At 43.2% G+C, this 17,211-nt stretch overlaps 1 protein-coding gene across 2 annotated transcripts in view; it reads left to right on the forward strand.

The window, feature by feature from the left end:
- Positions 1–5,352: 5,352 nt before the first annotated feature.
- Positions 5,353–17,211, forward strand: part of DYNC1I1 (dynein cytoplasmic 1 intermediate chain 1) — a 307,556-nt gene continuing 295,697 nt past the window's right edge. For both annotated transcript variants that reach the window (XM_042977393.1, XM_042977394.1), the window contains exon 1: positions 5,353–5,410. The gene's annotated coding sequence lies outside the window, so the exon portion shown is untranslated. The remainder of the gene's footprint in view (positions 5,411–17,211) is intronic.

Here is a 17,211-nt window from a genome sequence, read left to right on the forward strand (position 1 = left end):
TTGTTTCATAAGTTTTTTTCTCTGCAATATCTTGAATTCCTTCTTTCAAAAGACATTCCACTTGTCTATTTTTTAGCCAGACTTATGGTCACAATAATTTGCCAGGAAGGCAAAATTGGAAAAAAGATGGCCATTTCATAAGTAAGTATAATAATATAGTTACCTCTATATTTATTTATTTTGAAATTACTGTAGCACTTGATTAAATAAATTCATAAACAGTTACTCAGCATTTATTATGCATCAAACACTGTTGTAGGTATTGGGAATACAACAGCGAAGAAGACAGTCTTTGTCCTTCAGTAACTTCCATGTTAATGTGGACAGTGACCTCACAGATATTCAAGAAGCACAACGAAAAACTTAGCTATAAAATGGTGCCAAATCTGCACTGATTAGAAGCCCAAACTCCATTTCTGGGTTTACCACTTAGCTGTTACAGTAAGCTTTGAGGGAGTTCAAGAATGGTTACCCAGATTTTTAACAGCTAGGAATCCAAGAAGCAACGTTGTGGAGGCGAGCTATATATACATTTTTTTTCTTCTGGGAAAAAAATGGGGATAAATCAGACCTATGTCTTTGTGTGTAGCAGATGGAGCTGAGCTTTCTCTATTTCTACTTAAATGACCTTAAAGTAGTTGTCTGGGAGTGAAAGTTGTTCAATGTTGGCATGTCAGCAACAGCTCCCAAAACACCGAAGCTCTTCTGTTGGCAGCAACTTAGGTGAGTCCTGCCGATTGTACAGATAGACGGGTTGACCTCCCCAGGCCCCCGGTTTGCCACCCGCTGCTGGGCCGGCGCCACCCCTCCCTTGCGAGACCTGTGCGAAGGCTGCGAGCGGAGGGCCCTCCCGCGGGAGGGGCGCGGGGCGTGGAGGGCGTGGGCGGGGGCGGGGCGAGCCCCGCAGACTGGGTGCTCCGAGGGAGCTGTCAGTGTCAGGCTCGCGGAGAGAGAGGAAGTGCTGGGTCCCCGAGGAGCGCGAGCCGAGCGGCCGGCGCAGCGTGAGACAGCACATCCTGCGCGCGCCGGGCCCGCCGCCCTCTGGAGCCGCTCGAGCCTCGACCCCGCCGCCCCCCGGGGGCCGCTGCCGCGCTCGCTCGGGGAGCCCAGTGCCGCCGCCGCCGCCGCCGCCGAGCGCGTCCAGGTAAACAGGAGGGGGGTGTCGCGCTCTCCCGGCCGCCGCCTCCGCGTCGCCCCTCGACCCTCCCAGCCCCAGGGTCGTCTGCGCGGGTAGCCGGGCAGTAGTTGGGCCGCCGCAGCCGCAGCCGGACCCCTGCCTCGGCCCCCTCCCCAGGCTCCTGCGTGCTCACGCGGCGCCCTAAGGCGGCCAGAGCCCCCCCCCCCAGCGACACCCCCCTGCTGCAGTTTCCCCCGGTAGAGCCCAGAGGCGGGGGCAGAAGAGGAGGGGTCGTGGTGTCATCACCTTGTCGCCCACCTCGCGGGCTGGGAGGGGCGTCCCAGTGTGCCCCGCCTCGGTCCGGTCCTGGGCGGCAGAAGGCTAGCGGCGGTGAGATCCGCACCCCTGTGGGCCACCAGCTGACGGCCCCTGGGGGAGGGGAAGCTGCAGAGGGAAGGGAAAGGATGCTGTTTGATTACATTTTCAGCTGTCTGCAGAGCTCTTAGATGCTGTTGCTACCCGCCAAGTCGGAGGGAGCGAATGTACTTCCAGCAGGGCATTAATTAAACACTCACGCAAGAAGATGCCAGTTTCTCTCACTGCTGCAAAAAAGTGTGGTTGGGGGATGTGTTTTCGTAAACACCTTCCTAGCCGCGTGGCTCTCCTACCCCCACTCTGGAATCGCTGTGGCCTTATAAATCTGTGCGTCGTCATCATTAGGGCAGTGATCCTAGCAGCGCTGATGGGAACTGAGTGTGCGAGAGTCTCATGACTTGTGTCTTGGTTAATAAGGTTAAGTGGAAACCCAGGATCAGGACAGGAAATTACTTTGGAAATCGGAGACTCAGCAAAAATGCAAAAGATGAAATATAGTCTATTCTGGCCTCTACCTCATCTAGGTAAGGGGCAAGAACAAATGGCCAGCCATTTTCTTGCCTGGAATGCCTTTCAAGTGTGCACTGTAGACTTATTCTAGTTCAGGGTTGTGAAAAATTGCTCCCAAATATTCCAGATTAGCAGAAAGCATAGCTGACAGTAAGGCATGGGTAACTGCAGAAGACAGCGTATGGCTAATATTAGCACAGCTATGGGTGACGGTCTATGAACATATTTTCACTGTGAAAATTATAGTGAGAGACAGCGTTAGGAAATTCGGAATGGAGACTTCAGTGCAAGTTGCATCCTGAGGGTGCCGGTGGGAATGTGATTAATACTTCCTCTGATGATTTAAAATGCCAAATTTTGTCCAGAAGTTCTTTGTGTGAGAAACAAAGGCCTTAAACTCTGCTCTTTTGACCATGTTTCTCAATAAAAATATACTCAGTCATCAAAATGTTCTCTTCACGGGAACCAACCTGCCAATGTTTTTTAAGTTCTGAGGATTCAGTGCTCCAAGAGCCATTTTTCTGTAAGATCTTGCAGCATCATCATTAGGACGTTAGGACAATATATTTTGGTGCCCAGTAGAGGCTTTGTACAGCCTGTCCAGTCTGGCCCTAGTTTTTGGCCCAGCACATCCCCTATGTCTCTCTTTTTTGTCCTTGTCTTGGGCCTCAGGCACTGATGCACCTGCTTCCTCTCCACTTGGACCTGAAGGATGCAGGCACACAGTGCCCAACTGCACAGGGATGGCTCAGCCCCTCCACACCCCCAGCCTTTCCTCTTCTACTGAAACATGTCCTGAAGCTCTTTGGTGTTTGAGATCTACATCATCAGGTATAATCACTATTAGGGATATGGACAGAGAAAAAATTTAACCCACAAGAAAGTGGGGTAATTCTTACAGTGGTGGTCCCTGGTGCCTAGTTTCTGACAAACTTCTGAGATTATAAGAAGAAGTCAGGGGCACCTGGGTGGCTCAGTTCCTTAAATCTCTGGACTTAGGCTCAGCTCATGATTTCACGGTTTGTGAGTTCAAGCTCCACATTGGGCTGTCTGCTGTCAGCACATGGCCCACTTTGGATCCTCTGTCCCCCCCTCTCTCTCTGACCCTCCTCCACTTGTGTGTGTGCATGTGTGTGTGTGTGTGCATGCACGCGCTCTCTCTCTCTTTCTCTGTCTCTTTCTCTCTCTCACAAAAATAAAATTTAAGAGGAAGTCAATCAGCATTTGTGTCATCATGCTTTGTGTCTGAGAGGGCTCTGTCAACTTTCTTACCAGCCCTTCTACTTCCCCAAACATTTCTTCCCAAGTCTACATTTAATAAATAAGCCTTTCCTTTTTTTTTTTTTTTAATTTTAGTTTAGAAAGAGAGAGTGAGAAGGTGTGAGCGCACATGGGGGAGGGGCAGAGAGAGAGAGAGAGAGAGAGAGAGAATCTTAAGCAGGTTCCACACTCAGCACAAGCCCCATGAGGGGCTTAGTCCCACTACCCTGGGATCATGACCTGCACCGAAATCAAGAGTTGGACACTCGGGGTGCCTGGGTGGCTCAGTCTGTTAAGTGTCCGACTTTGGCTCAGGTCATGATCTTGAGGTTCGTGGGTTCAAGCCTCGCATTGGGGTCTGTGCTGATGGCTCAGAGCTTGGAGCCTGCTTCAGATTCTGCATCTGCCTCTCTCTCTCTGCCCCTCCCCCACTTATGCTCTGTGACTCTCTGTTGCTTAAAAATGAATACATGTTTAAAAAAATTTTTTGAAAAGAGCTGGATACTCAATGGACTGATGCCCCAATAAGCCTTTTCCTTGACTCCAGCACTGAGTCAGGTAATTTTTGGGGATTCATCTTGGATACTTCTCTGTCTGGTCTTGTAAAATACATACCAAGTCTTCAAACCATGTCTCTCAACACAGACTGTGCATAGGCTTCATCCAAAGTGATTTACCTAAATGGGCTACTGATTCTTTCCATCACCTGTTTCTTTCTTTTTTTTTTTTTTTTTTTTTTAATGTTTTTATTTATTTTTGAGACAGAGAGAGGCAGAGCATGAGCAGGGGAGGGGCAGAAAGAGAGGGAGACACAGAATCTGAAGCAGGCTCCAGGCTCTGAGCTGTCAGCACAGAGCCCGATGCGGGGCTCGAACGCACGGACTGTGAGCTGAAGTCGGACTTTTAACCGACTGAGCCACCCAGGCGCCCCTCTTTCTATAACTTAACCTAGCCTCAGAGGAAAAGGTCTTTTGCAAAGCTAAGTATATCCTTCATCATTTTGTTTGCCTTACATTTTGCTCTGTCAAGTAAAGCAAAGGTTAATAATACACTGAGCAGTTTCCTAAATGTATTACCTTACCGAAACATTTGCTAAAATGCGTTGAGCATTTGGCCCGGGCATTGGATTTTACGTTACTTCTCCATGTATTAATTTATTTAATCCACAAATATCTTATGAGTTATATATTATTTATAATCCTATTTTACAGATGAGGAAACAAAGATACAAAGATGCCAACTAACTTTTTTGAAAATTGCTCAACTGATAAATTATAGAGGCAGGATTTGAACCCTAGGCAGTCTGAATCTATTCTTCCATACTACAGAACAATTATATTGGTTAATTTTCATATACTGAATACCAAGCTCTTTTCTCATGTTATTTCATTTTAATCCTTATATGAATCCTATGAAATAGATGTTATTGACCATATTTTATAGATGATGTGACTGAGTTCAGTGACATATTCAGGGTTATAGATAATCAATAGCAGATGCAGGGTTCAAATCAGGTCTGTTTGACTCCCAAACCAGAGCTCACCCAGTTTTGCTAGCATCCCCTATCAGAAACAAGAAAAAGGTGAACTCGTCTGTCTCTTTCAGGTTTGCTACCTAACATCCCTAAGGACCATTGTCATGTCCTTTAAGCCTCAATGGTGGCCATACTTTTTGTCAGCAGATTGATAACTATGGATGATATGGCAAACTCAATGTAGCACTATAGCTCTTCTGAAATCGAGTACCAATTTGGTTCTCTCTCCTTAATGAAATTAGGTAATTACCCATGATACTTTGTGGATCCCAAGTGCCATGTAAATAGTCATTTCCTTGATCAGGGATCCCTTTTACTAGAAAATGTTGTGACTTCTACACCCCCTATAAAATGTGAGAAAATGTGTTCTTTGGGGAACTTTGCTAGGACAATGAACTTTTAGGGTTCACTTCTTTTGAGAATTAAGTTAATCTCTCATTTTATTTCTTTGAAATTTATAAACTTTTGCCCAGATCCATGTAAAAAATATTCCTCTTGATTAAGAACTTTTCATAGATATCCTGGGCTGATTTTCTTTGCTTCCTCTCTACAGAAAGCCTGGCACCAGAATGTCAGAGTGAAGCTTGCATTGGAACATAGACACTACTGTCCAGGTGCAAACCCTGAGGAGCCCACATGTTCGTAAAGCATCTCCTGATTCTTTGTTCAGAGGAGGCTTCTTAAATAGGAGTCCTAGGCATTGTGGAGAGCGGACACATGATGGTGTTCTGGTGGTCACCGAACCCGATAATACTGATGCAAAATTTAATGCATATGTATAGAAATGCAACTTTCTGGTGGCAAGGGGCGGGGTGTGGGATTTGTGACCAAAAAGAGATTAAGAACCACTGGTTCAGAGGCACAGTTTAGAAGAGGGGCTAGGAGCTGAATGTGTTGAAAACAAGGCAAAACTATGCTATGAGCACCAATCAAGAAAAAAATGTTTGTAGCTACCAGAGCATTGTTGGCATTTTGCTACCAAGGCATTTTGAAGGCAGGGGGTGGGGGGGGGAGGTGGCACCAACTTACACTAATGCACGCTGCAACCAAGTGAGATCTTCAAGAATGGCAGGAAGCCTTAGCGTTGCTTGCCATCCATTAGGTACTTACCCTGTTCATGTTTAGGTTCATCAAATCATTCTAACAGCCCTGTAAGACTGACATTTTTATCTTCATTTGACAAAGAATCTGATGCTTGGAAACATGAAGCCACTTTGTCAAGGCCACCTGAAACCAGTTTGTGGGAAAGCTGGATTTCAAATGCAGGTTGGCCAGATTCCAAAGTTTGTTTATTCTGTTCCCATCGTATGTCATTGTTTTTCTATGTGGGATGCCAAAAAATACCGTTTAGTGTAGCTTTTCATTGTGGCAAGACAGAGAGTCCCTCAAGACAGAGAGTCCCCCACGTGCTGATGGGAAAAGCCTAGATGTGTTATCAAAAGAGAACAAGAAAATTAGACGTCTCTCAGTGTACTGGAGAATAAGCAAGTCCTGCTTTCCCTTGAGGTGTGCTAAAGCCCCTACATTTAATTCTCAAGTGTCACTAGGTATCAGGCTGCACACAAAATGCATAGCGGTTTACAACGAGGACAGTCTAGAAAGTTGACTTTGCAGGAGTGGATGTAAACCAAGACTGTGTTCATTGCAAAGATGAATTTATTTCAAAGCTGAATTCGAAGCTGCTCAGTGTTCTGGGGCTTAGCTGATATAGTGACTGTGTCATGATCCAGAACACTAACTTGGCACTAAATCTTGGGAGCACCTCTGCTTACCAGACAACCTACATACCCTTTAGTTTTTGGTTCTTATCAATCCTGAGATCCTCACAAGCAGCAGTTTTATTTCCAAAATATTACTGAATCCCTAACATTTCTATCCTCACCCATATTTTTACTATACTCTTAAAGAATGACCCATTGTTTTTATTTTGGGGGCACAAACCAGCTAATGCCATCAGTGTGGCAAACACACAAAGCAGAAATTTATGTTGGAGTCAAGGGCATTCTTTATAATAAAGTAATGAGTCTCTGGCACTACACAGGATGATTGCACTTGATCAACAGATCTGCCTGGGAAGCAATACCAGTGTGCTTTATTATGCTTCAATTTTTTTTTCTTCTATAACCTCTAAAGATTTTTAAAAATTCTGCTGCTCTCTTATGCTACACATTTTAAGTTGGCATCTAACTGTTTTCATTGTAAACTTGAAGAATCACAACGAATGTGATTTCCAGAATATTGTAAACTTGGATATTTAAAAATAAAATGATGTAATTCTTTGAATTCAATTACAATCTAAATACTATCTCAATCTCTCTATAAAAAATACCTGAAGAAGCTCCTCAACAAAAGGGTGTATTTATACCTTGTGGTCAAGCATCACAGTCGGATTTGGGGCTTCAAGTGTCATGGTTTTTTTTTTCCCCTCTGGTAATGGGGAAGAAAGGCTTTTGCAAAAATGGAGGTGGGAAAGGAAGCCCTGAATGATTCTAAATCACAGGCATGTTCTCTGATAGGTCAGTTTCTGGAAAGATTAAAGACAGAAGCTTCAGATCTGGAAACTAAAATGTCATTAGTTCTTCTTATGCTTGCACAGTCCTTAGAAACCCTTGATGGGCACCAGGGGCACACAATGCCAATTATCAGAGCATGCATTTATTTAGCACATGTGTTGTATGTTATGGGTCATTGTAGGCAGTGGCCAGGAGTTAGGTCCTTGGCCTTCTGTCTGTGTGGTTCAGACTCAAAGTGGGCAGGGCTGGAAGGACCTGCAAAGTCCCATCTACTGCCCTGAGGCTGTCTTTCCCCTATGTAGTGATTTACAGAAGAAATTGACTTATTCTAATGTGTTTCAGATCAGTGTTTCTCAGCCAGGGGTGATTGTCCACCCTAGGGACATTTGGCAATGTCTAGAGGCAATTCTGGTTATCAAAACTGGGGAGAGTGGCTACAGGCATCTAATAGGTGGTGGTCAGGGCTGCCGCTGAATATCCTACAATGCACAGGACAACTCCTGTGACAAAGTATTATCCTGCTCAAAATGTCAATAGACACTCTGTTTTTTTATTGAATATTTCCTGTTGTAATTTAAGTCCATTTCCTTGTTTGGTCTTTTACAACATAAGAGTACAACATCTGAAAGACAGCATAAGACAAAAGAAAGAAGAAGCCAGATATCTCACTTAAGCTATGTGAGCCTCAGTTTCTTCATCTGTGAAATGGGGATAATGATACCTGGCTTGCAAAGTTATTATAAGGATTACAGATAATGAGAAAACAGGGTTCAATGCATGTTACACACTCAGTGTGTGGAAGATGCTTCTTATTATCCAGCAGCAATTATATCATTCTCTAGCCTTCTCTTCTCAGGGATATGTGTGATCTTGCCTTCCTTTGAACCAAAGGTATGCTTAAAAAATTTTTTTTTTTATATTGAATTGTACTACTTATATGCATGCTTCTTTCCCCCACTACACTCCAGGCTCCCTGAGATACCCTTGTATCTTTCAGCTGAGGGTCTTACACATGGTGGAGGCTCAAGAAGCTTTGTTGATCTGAAATACTAGCCAGAATAAATCCCACTTAATTTTCTTTTTATTATAAGATTTAATTCTTTCCCCTTGGATCACTTTAATGTGTTTAGTAAAAACAGTCACTTCCTGAAATGTAGTTTCCATTGCACGTCTGGGCCCAATTTGAATGTAGACTTGGTAATGCCTAGAATTCTGGAATCCTTGCCTTCCTGAATTAGGATCATGTGGAACATTTCTGCTGTGAGAAAGGGATCTTGAAAGGGACAACTTTTCATTCTAGAAATGGCAGGCAGGATGGTTTGAGTCTTCTGTTTCTTTTATGAGCCCCTTGGGCTAATTTTTTGATCTTTGGTTTGGTGTCTTTTGTTTCCTTCCAGTGGGAGAAAGGGAGATTTTGATTCATTTGTCAGATTTCTATTTTATGCTAATGTCTAGAGTGAAGCCAAGAGTAATGTGTATATTTTAAATAGCCCCAATGAGTAAATGGTGACACAGTACTGTATAGACTTTGCCTACCATCAATTTCCCTTTTAGAATGCAAGCTAGATGGTCTACTCTGACCTGAAATAGTACCCATTTCTTTGTTTAAGAAGCAGAAGATTTTAGTAATTGAAATGGAATGAAGTCCACTCCTTTTAAAAGCAATTTAGATCCTGTGAGGCACATATAGAGGCCTTTACAAGTTTATCTAGTTGTTGAGTGTTACAGTGAGCCCATGCTTGGAGGATGACCATGGGATTGTGTCTCGGAATCAGCTTGTGGAATTTCAGTAGTTGGTGGTTTGGGTGGCTGGAAAGTTAGTTAGCAGGCCCTGTGGGGGGATGTGTGTTTTGACAGTGTCCCCTTTTAAAATGATGGCACGTCTCCCGTTTCACTGTCTGCCCCACTAGTATCAAAATAGCAAGGGGTTGTGGGAATTGGTGTGTATTTTGTGGAAGAAAGAATAACAAAAAACTTCTCTGCCTGTTTCCTTGAAAAGTGTGACTTTGTTCACTCTCAGAGGGTATAGGTTACCGCTGATTTGGAAAGGTGATCTTCCCTCTTTGAATGCTTTCAGACTCAGAGGAAAGTGAGAATCTATTTACATAAGTTAAAATGCCAAACTAAATCTCCCAATGCAAATACGGACCACCCAGGGACATGGTTTGGGGTTTCCAATACAGATTTTCTTGCTTCCTCTTTTAAGCTTTTTAATATTTTTCAAATGCTGCTGAAAAGTAATTGGCATATCAAACAAGGATGAAATCCCATATCCCTGTAGATTTTGAAGGGGAGAATCATACCCATTTTCTTTGAGAACTCCTTGTTTTAAAAATTAAAAAGTATGAATAGCTAAAATTGAAAGAACAACAAGTTGTAGGTTTTAGTTTAAAATAGATGGAAAAGTCAGGTTACAAAACAGTTGTAGGGGAAAAGGAAAATACTTTCTTCAAATGTTCCCTTTCCCTAGTACACTCTGCCCAGGCAGAGCCATTTACCTGAGTAAAATGGGCAGAACTTTGCTTTGGGGATAAGCCAGGGAATTGGAAAGATCACCTCTTAACATTGCCAATACCACCTCTGCCTTCCCCAACCCTGGACAGGTACATCTGGGCAGCACACGGAAAGAGTATTTTCTAAACTCTCTGGGGGAAGATTCAGAATGAAAGTTGCTTTAACCGGGACACATGTTCTGGTGACCGTGTGGTTAATAATGACAATTAGTCCTTTCTTAGTCTTTATGCCTGTTAAAGAAAAAGTTAATCATACACTTGTTAAAGAAATGGTAAGGCAGGCTTTTTTTCAGGGGGACTATTCTGATAGATGTCTAGACCCCTGCACTGGAGGTTTGCAGTAGGGGAGAGAGATTGGGATCAACTCTGAATACACTAAGGAAAAGTGGGATTTATAGCCAAGGAGCAGGGTGGGGGTCAGTAGATGGAAAATTACTAAAAGGAAACATCCAGGGTAAGGGGAGTGGAATCAGGATAAGCCAACCTAACAGGATTCTTGCTGAAGGCAGGCGAGGTGATCAGACACCACTTGGAAGATGGTAGGGGATGAGGAACTTCATCAGATATCAGTTTGATATTGGTGATCAGATATTGAAGGTGGGGGATTCTGGCTAAACTGACTTAGCAGGACTTTTGCTAAAATGGGACTCTTGAAAGCATGCCAAGGGATTGAGGCCAAGTTAAAAAAGAGCTTGGAGGAGACTGACTACCATTTGGTCAAGGAGAGAATCCTTGGCACACCCTCTCAGTGGGCATTCCATAGCGAAGTGCAGGTGGGGATGATAAAAAGGGGGTACTTGCAGTTACCAACACTAAATCCAAAGGTGGAGAGCAATGAGAATGCTGGATCATTGGAGTGGATTTGGGCCACAGGAGTGTATTTATCGGGTTAGGTTGCATCACAATGCAGTAACAAACAACCACCAAGCATCAGCAGAGTAACCCAACAGAAGATTTTTCTTGCTCATGTTACATGTCAGGTGTGAGCCAACAAGGGGCCCCGTTCACCAGACCCACTCAGAGACCCATGCTGAGAGAGGCTTCATCTTGATATATATTGCCCCAATCTCATACATGGTCACTGACAGAAGCAAATCAGATGGCCCTGCCTGGCTACCAACGAGTTGTTAGGTAGAGTTTCAGAGTGGGGGAACAGGAATTTTTGTGATTAACCTAAATGACTATTAAAGGGGTGAACTTTCCTGGAAAAAAAAAAAAAGGGGGTGAACTTCCCTGGGTTCTGCCTATTCCTGCTGCTAACCACAGTTTCTAAAAGGCATCCCTAGGAAGCTCACTGACATGCAACCCACATGTGGTGGTTTCAGTATTCAACTTTAGTTGTACCTGAAAGAATGCTCTTATAGAGTATGAAATTCATTAGAATGATTTTAGCCTCATGAGTAATAACAGCATTCTGGAATTAGTGAGCTTCCAAATCTAGATTTTACTAATAATGAATAATGAGTACAACTGAATGCTTTGTGGGTGCATGAAAATGAACAAGGTATAGACCTTAGGGACTATGGGACTGATGTCTAATCAGGGAAAAATAGAAAAGTTTAATATATATATAACATGTGGATATGTGTTACCACATACCTCACATGAGATAAAACATGGTAAATACCTAATAGAGGAATAACAAAGTTCAAAGAAAGGAAGTGATTAATAACTAATCACTTCTTTGAATAATCACTTCTTTGAATTTTCAAGCTCACCAGACACCAATGTCAACTAGGCAAAATCATTAATATTTTATCTTCATCTTTATTTTTTGTTCTTGGGTCTGATCTGATCTGATCCCAAAACAAATCACAACAGTGGTCAAGAGGCAGTATGAGATCCTGGCCTCTGCAGCTGGAGTTCAAATCCCCGCATTGCCCATTACTATCTGTGTGACCTTGACAAGTTATTTGGCCTCCCTGTATCTCATTTTCTCCATCTATTAAACAGGAGTGATAATAATAGTGCCACTTCCTAATATTGTGGTGAGTCTGAAAGAATAAATCCTACTTAATTTTCCATTTCTTATATGATTTAAATTTTTTTCCCCTGGATCATTTTGATGTGTTCAGTACAAACATTTGACTTCCTGAATGTGTCATCCGTTGGGTCTCTGGGCCCCAAATGAATGTGGGCTTGGTAATACTTGGGATTCTGGAAGCCTTGCCTTCTGAATCAGGATCCTATTGAACATTTTTGTCTATGCCCAACAGAGCAGTGCTGGGCTCTGGGTGAGTACAACATAAGGGTCAGCCTGCATTTTCCCTGGCTTGTGAGGCAACCTTAGTCTAGAGACTGTTGTTTAGAGTATCAAGTTGGCTTCCATTCTTATCCTGGAATTCAGGTCTACTGAGGACACATTTCCTAGCCCCCCTCCTTCTATCCCCAGCATTTCAAAGCGATGTAAAATTAAAATCTACTGTGATGCAAATCCATTGTGGCTAAATCATGCAAGCATTCTGTGTGTTTGAGTCCAGAAAATTAAAAGGTGCAGGAGCTCAAGACTCATACCACAGGTGAAGGTTTAAAGAGCTAGAGGCTGGTTGTGATGGAGAGGAGGTTGTGTGGCTCATCTTGGCAGATGTACACCTTTTCTCTCCTCTGTGGTTTTTTTTTTTTTTATCTTCCCTTCCCCCACCACTCCTTGAGTACAGTGTGAATGAACTTGACTGAATGCTGCAGAGAGCCTGTGGGTTGTAAGCAGGTGAAAGTGTGGGCACGAGGACTCTATTTTTGGCAAGTAAGTATGAGGGACACCTCTCTAGCCCAAACTTCCAGGGAAAAGGAAAGTTCATATCAATATAATGCAGAACCTTTGATTGACTCAAGTTAAAAAAAAAAAAAAGAAAGAAAAGAAAAAAAGACTGGGCTACCTTAATGGTAGTGAGAGTTCAAGCATGTCACCAGGGAAGTGAGGATTTTCTGTGAAGAGATTATTCTACCAATGAGAGGCCAGACCTGGATTTAGTAATATCCATGTTATTTTTTCTCCGGATTTAAGAACCTGTGATTTTATGTACTAGAGAGAGCTTTGCATCACTCTTATCTCTGGCCAGGTTTTGCCATTCACTTGGGGCAGCATAAATAAGAGGGCAGATGCCAAACTGGAAAAATAAATGTGACAATCCGTGTCTACTTTCTTCCCCATGGAATTGTTCAAGTTGTAACATTCAATCATTCATTCTTTCATTCAGGTAAACATTCCTTAAACTCCTGCCAGACACTGGGAATGCCATAGCAGTGTCAGGGCGGGTGGAAGGAAATTTAACAGCTTATGACAACCATTAAAAACAAACACAAAATGTTTGCATCTAGCTTCATTCCAAACTGGCCACATGATCTTGCAGTTGAGGGCTCACTCTTTCATTTGTTCATGTATTTGTTCATTGAGTAATCTCTTAATGTGCCCTGATAATATTCAGGATTGGCTCTATCCTGCTAGCAGCAGAGGCTAGAAAATATATCATTTCAAAGGCATATGACAGAAATCCCCAACTACCATTTTCTTTTTACAGCAAGAAGAAAAGCGAACTAGGAGCCTACTGGGGTTGGGGGCGGGGTAGAGTCCCCACCCTAATGCCTATCTTATGCAAAGAGCTTATCACAAATGCTAAAGTGTCTATTTTGAGCACTTGATTTCTCACTTTTTCATCATATACAGTAAAGGTGTGATATGGAAGGGAAGTGTTAATTCTAGTTGTTTGCATTGCTTAACACATTTGAATAGATTGGATTGGCTTCACATGGAAATGTTTGATTTTTTTTCCAAGACCCTTGCAGGTTTTAAAATAGATAACTTGATTCTGAAGGGAGGCAGGACCAAAGAGCAGAAAGAATTGATCTCAGTTATCACCTGAGAATGTAACACCCAGCACAAACCTTTCCTGCTTGTCCCTCATTGCACCCCTGCCACCTTGAACCCATTTGACCTTAGCCTATAGTCGAATGAAACTGTTTGCCATTCCCCGAAGCTCAGACTGCTACCTCCTGTGGCTGTCATTTTTCTCATGCTCATCTCCTTCCTCTGGAAATGCTTCCCCAGTTCGCATCCTACCCATGTTTCCCTGTCTGGTTCTCATGGCCCCTCCTTCACTCACTCTGCTCTACTTCCTACATGCCCTCCTTGTGCTTTAAACCTTTATTACGCACTTAGCCCACTGTCCCTAGCAGTGGAACTGCCCTTTTCAGATCCTACTATATGTGGGGAAAGAAACATAATTTTCTTTCTACGCTTCTAGGTTCTTCTTGGCTGAGAACCTTCCCTCCACCCCCCCCCCTCCTCTGCCGCTAATAAAAGACAGACTAACAGGAGGAAAACAAAACAATTGTAATAACTTGTATACCTCCTGTATATATGGGAGAGACCCTGGAAAACTGAGTAACTCTCCAAAATGGATTAAGCCACCACCTTAAGTACCATTTCCAGTTAAAGGCAAAAGATGTTGAGGGTGGGGAGTCAGGTATGGGAGGTCACCAAGAATAAGCGTGTTATACAGATTTAAGTCCATGCTTTCTTCACTGATAATAGTTCCTAGAGACTGAATCGTCCTCTTCTTCCTGCAGAGAGGGAGAACACTCACAAATGCAAACTTTCCTTATAAATTGAAGTGTCTCTTACAAAAGGGTAATTTCTACTAGGTTTTTAGAGCTTCTTCTGTATCTGCTGCTTCTTAAAAGTAACGCGCTTCATATAATCCTTATGCCAAAAAGGCATATTTTGGGGTGAGATGTTCTGTTCCCCTTCACGTGTAATAAGCTTTTTGCGATAAATGTAAGTCAATCATTTGTGTAAGCCTGACAGCATCCAGGATGGTGCTTTGCTTCACTGGGGCTCAGTGAGTATTCATTAAATTACATTAACATAAAGATACATTTAGCATCCAGGAGCCAGCTACTTGGACTTCTTGGCTCTTAGTAAATTAGAACATTTAAAAAAAAATTTTAATGTTTATTTTTGAGAGAGAGAGAGAGAGAGAGAGCAGGAGAGGGGCAGAGAGAGGAAGTCACAGAATCTGAAGCAGGCTCCAGGCTCTGAGCTGTCAGAACAGAGCCAGATGCGGGGCTCGAACTCAAACTGCGAGATCAGGACCTGAGCCAAAATTGGACGCTTAACTGACTGAGCCACCTAGGTGCCCCAGTAAATTAGAACATTTTGTTGATTAGTGTGCTTCTGTCTCTGGGGAACCTTGCCCAGATAACCAAAGTATTCTCACATCTCCTTCCATCAGGAAAACCATCCCATTCTTCCCCTCCACCCTCCGCTTTTTCCTATAGAGGGTCACTGTGCAGGGACCAGACAGGTGGGGAGAAAACGTGCTCTGATTTGCCAAGGGTTTTGGGGTCAGGTGGCTGTATGTGCATATGCATGTAGGTTCATGCTCCTGTGCTAAGAACACGACGAGCAGGCGACACTCTTGGGCATCAACACTCTTACCTGCAAGTTAGCTGTTGCACTGCAGCTGCAGAGATGGAGCCACCATCAGGGCCAGTCAGCAGTCAGCTATACACACAGTCAGGATTCAGGTCTTGAATTTTAGTTCTGAGGGTCTAGATATTAGAGTGTTCTTATGTAGCCAAAATTCTTGAGCAGTCTAGTGACGAATTCACACAACCCAGTGCAAGTATAGACTATATATTAGGCAACAAATATAAATTGTCCACTTAATGACTGGCAAGAGAAACCTAACTTCCCATGTTAGGATCACAGTGCCCTCGCTTATAGGTCAGTGATCTGAAATCTGAGAACTCAGGTTCTTAGGTCCTTGGTACCCAACCTGGGCATGGTTGGGACAGTACTAGCCAAAGAGTATTAAGGGTAATCCTGGATGCTTGGTCCAGAGACCCAATCATGTAATACATTCAAAAGAACTGGGAAGGGAGGCAGACTCTAGGTGTGGCAATCATATGGCAATTAAAGTTACCGGATCACGGCAAAAGGGTTGAGAAGGAGGGTGCTGAGCAAACCTAGGAGAATCTCAAAGCCAATGGAGCTTTGACACTTTACAGAGAATGAGGCTGGGAGGAGAGGAAGGAGCTCAAGCAGACACATTTTCGAAGCCAATTGTGTTCCTTCATTCAACAAATATTTATTATGAACTCTCTACCTTTCACTATTCTAAGTATTGGCAATACATCAGTGAACAATACAGACAAAATCTCTGCCTTCATTGGAACTTAAATTCTGGGGGAAGGCACAAACAATGAAGGATACTTAATTAACTGTGGTATAGAATATGTTAGGTGGTAATACACATAGTGAAGAAAAATAAGACAGTAGAAAAGACTTGAGAATTCAGGTGCAATGAGGGGAATAGTTTACTCTTTTGAAGAGGGTCATCAAGTAAGGCCTCAAGAAGGTGAAATTTGACTTATATTTTGAAGAAGCCAGTTGTTCAGAGACTTTAGTATCAGGCAGAGGAACTAGCAAATGTGAAGTCCCTGAGGTGGGAGTGTACCTGATGTATTTGAGGAATAGCAACAACCTCTCTGGAAATGAGATCTGAAAGGTAATGAGGCTGGTTCGTGTCGGGCCATGGAGAGTGTTGTAGGACTTTGGCTTTTACGCTGACATGGGAGCCATTGGCAAGCTTTATTCAAGGAAGTGACATGATTTGGCTTGTGTTTTGAAGAATTACTGTCGTAGCTGAGAATACACTGCAAGGCAGAGGGAGCAAGGGTAGGAGGTAGGAGACCATTTCAGAGGCTTTTTCAATAATAAGGATGAGAGATGTTGGTGCTTTGGACAGGGTGATGGCAGGGGAGGTGGTGAAATCAGGCTGATTGTGGAAGGGTTTGGAAAGTAGAGCTTGAATCATTTGCTGATGGTTCGGATATGGGATTTGACAGTGATATGAAGGATGGCTCCAAGGTGTTTGGCCTGAGTTAACTGGAAGGCTGACTGAGGAGTTGCACTGAACTGAAGTGTGGAAGACTGAAGGTTGGATGTACATGGAACCAGAGCATGGGGAGCAGTTGTCACAGCTGATGTTTCAAGATGGTGTCCTGATGCAACTGTACTGAGCCTCCTGATGGATGCACAGAAGCAATTTTGTCAACCGACCGGAGAAGCATGTCCTTTTCCCTGGACATACTACGGAAAACCTGAAAAAAAAATCACACCTATTTTCCTATCATTTCAAATACATTTTCCTTTAATTATAACAGTTTTTATTGTTGTTCACTACTAATTATGTGGTGGTTCTCCATTACATTTTGCCATCCCTAGCTGTGATGTTTTGGTACTGTCATTATGGTTCTAACTTGGGTGATGTCCTGTGTTTTAAGATAAACTCTAGTTGAACTCTCAGACAGTGATCAAGCCATATTTCCATTATTTCCAAATTCTTGGAGTGTACCTGCTATCATCATCTCCCATCACATGTAATG

Source organism: Panthera tigris, chromosome A2, assembly GCF_018350195.1.
Source record: "Panthera tigris isolate Pti1 chromosome A2, P.tigris_Pti1_mat1.1, whole genome shotgun sequence".
Taxonomy (NCBI): Eukaryota; Metazoa; Chordata; class Mammalia; order Carnivora; family Felidae; genus Panthera; species Panthera tigris.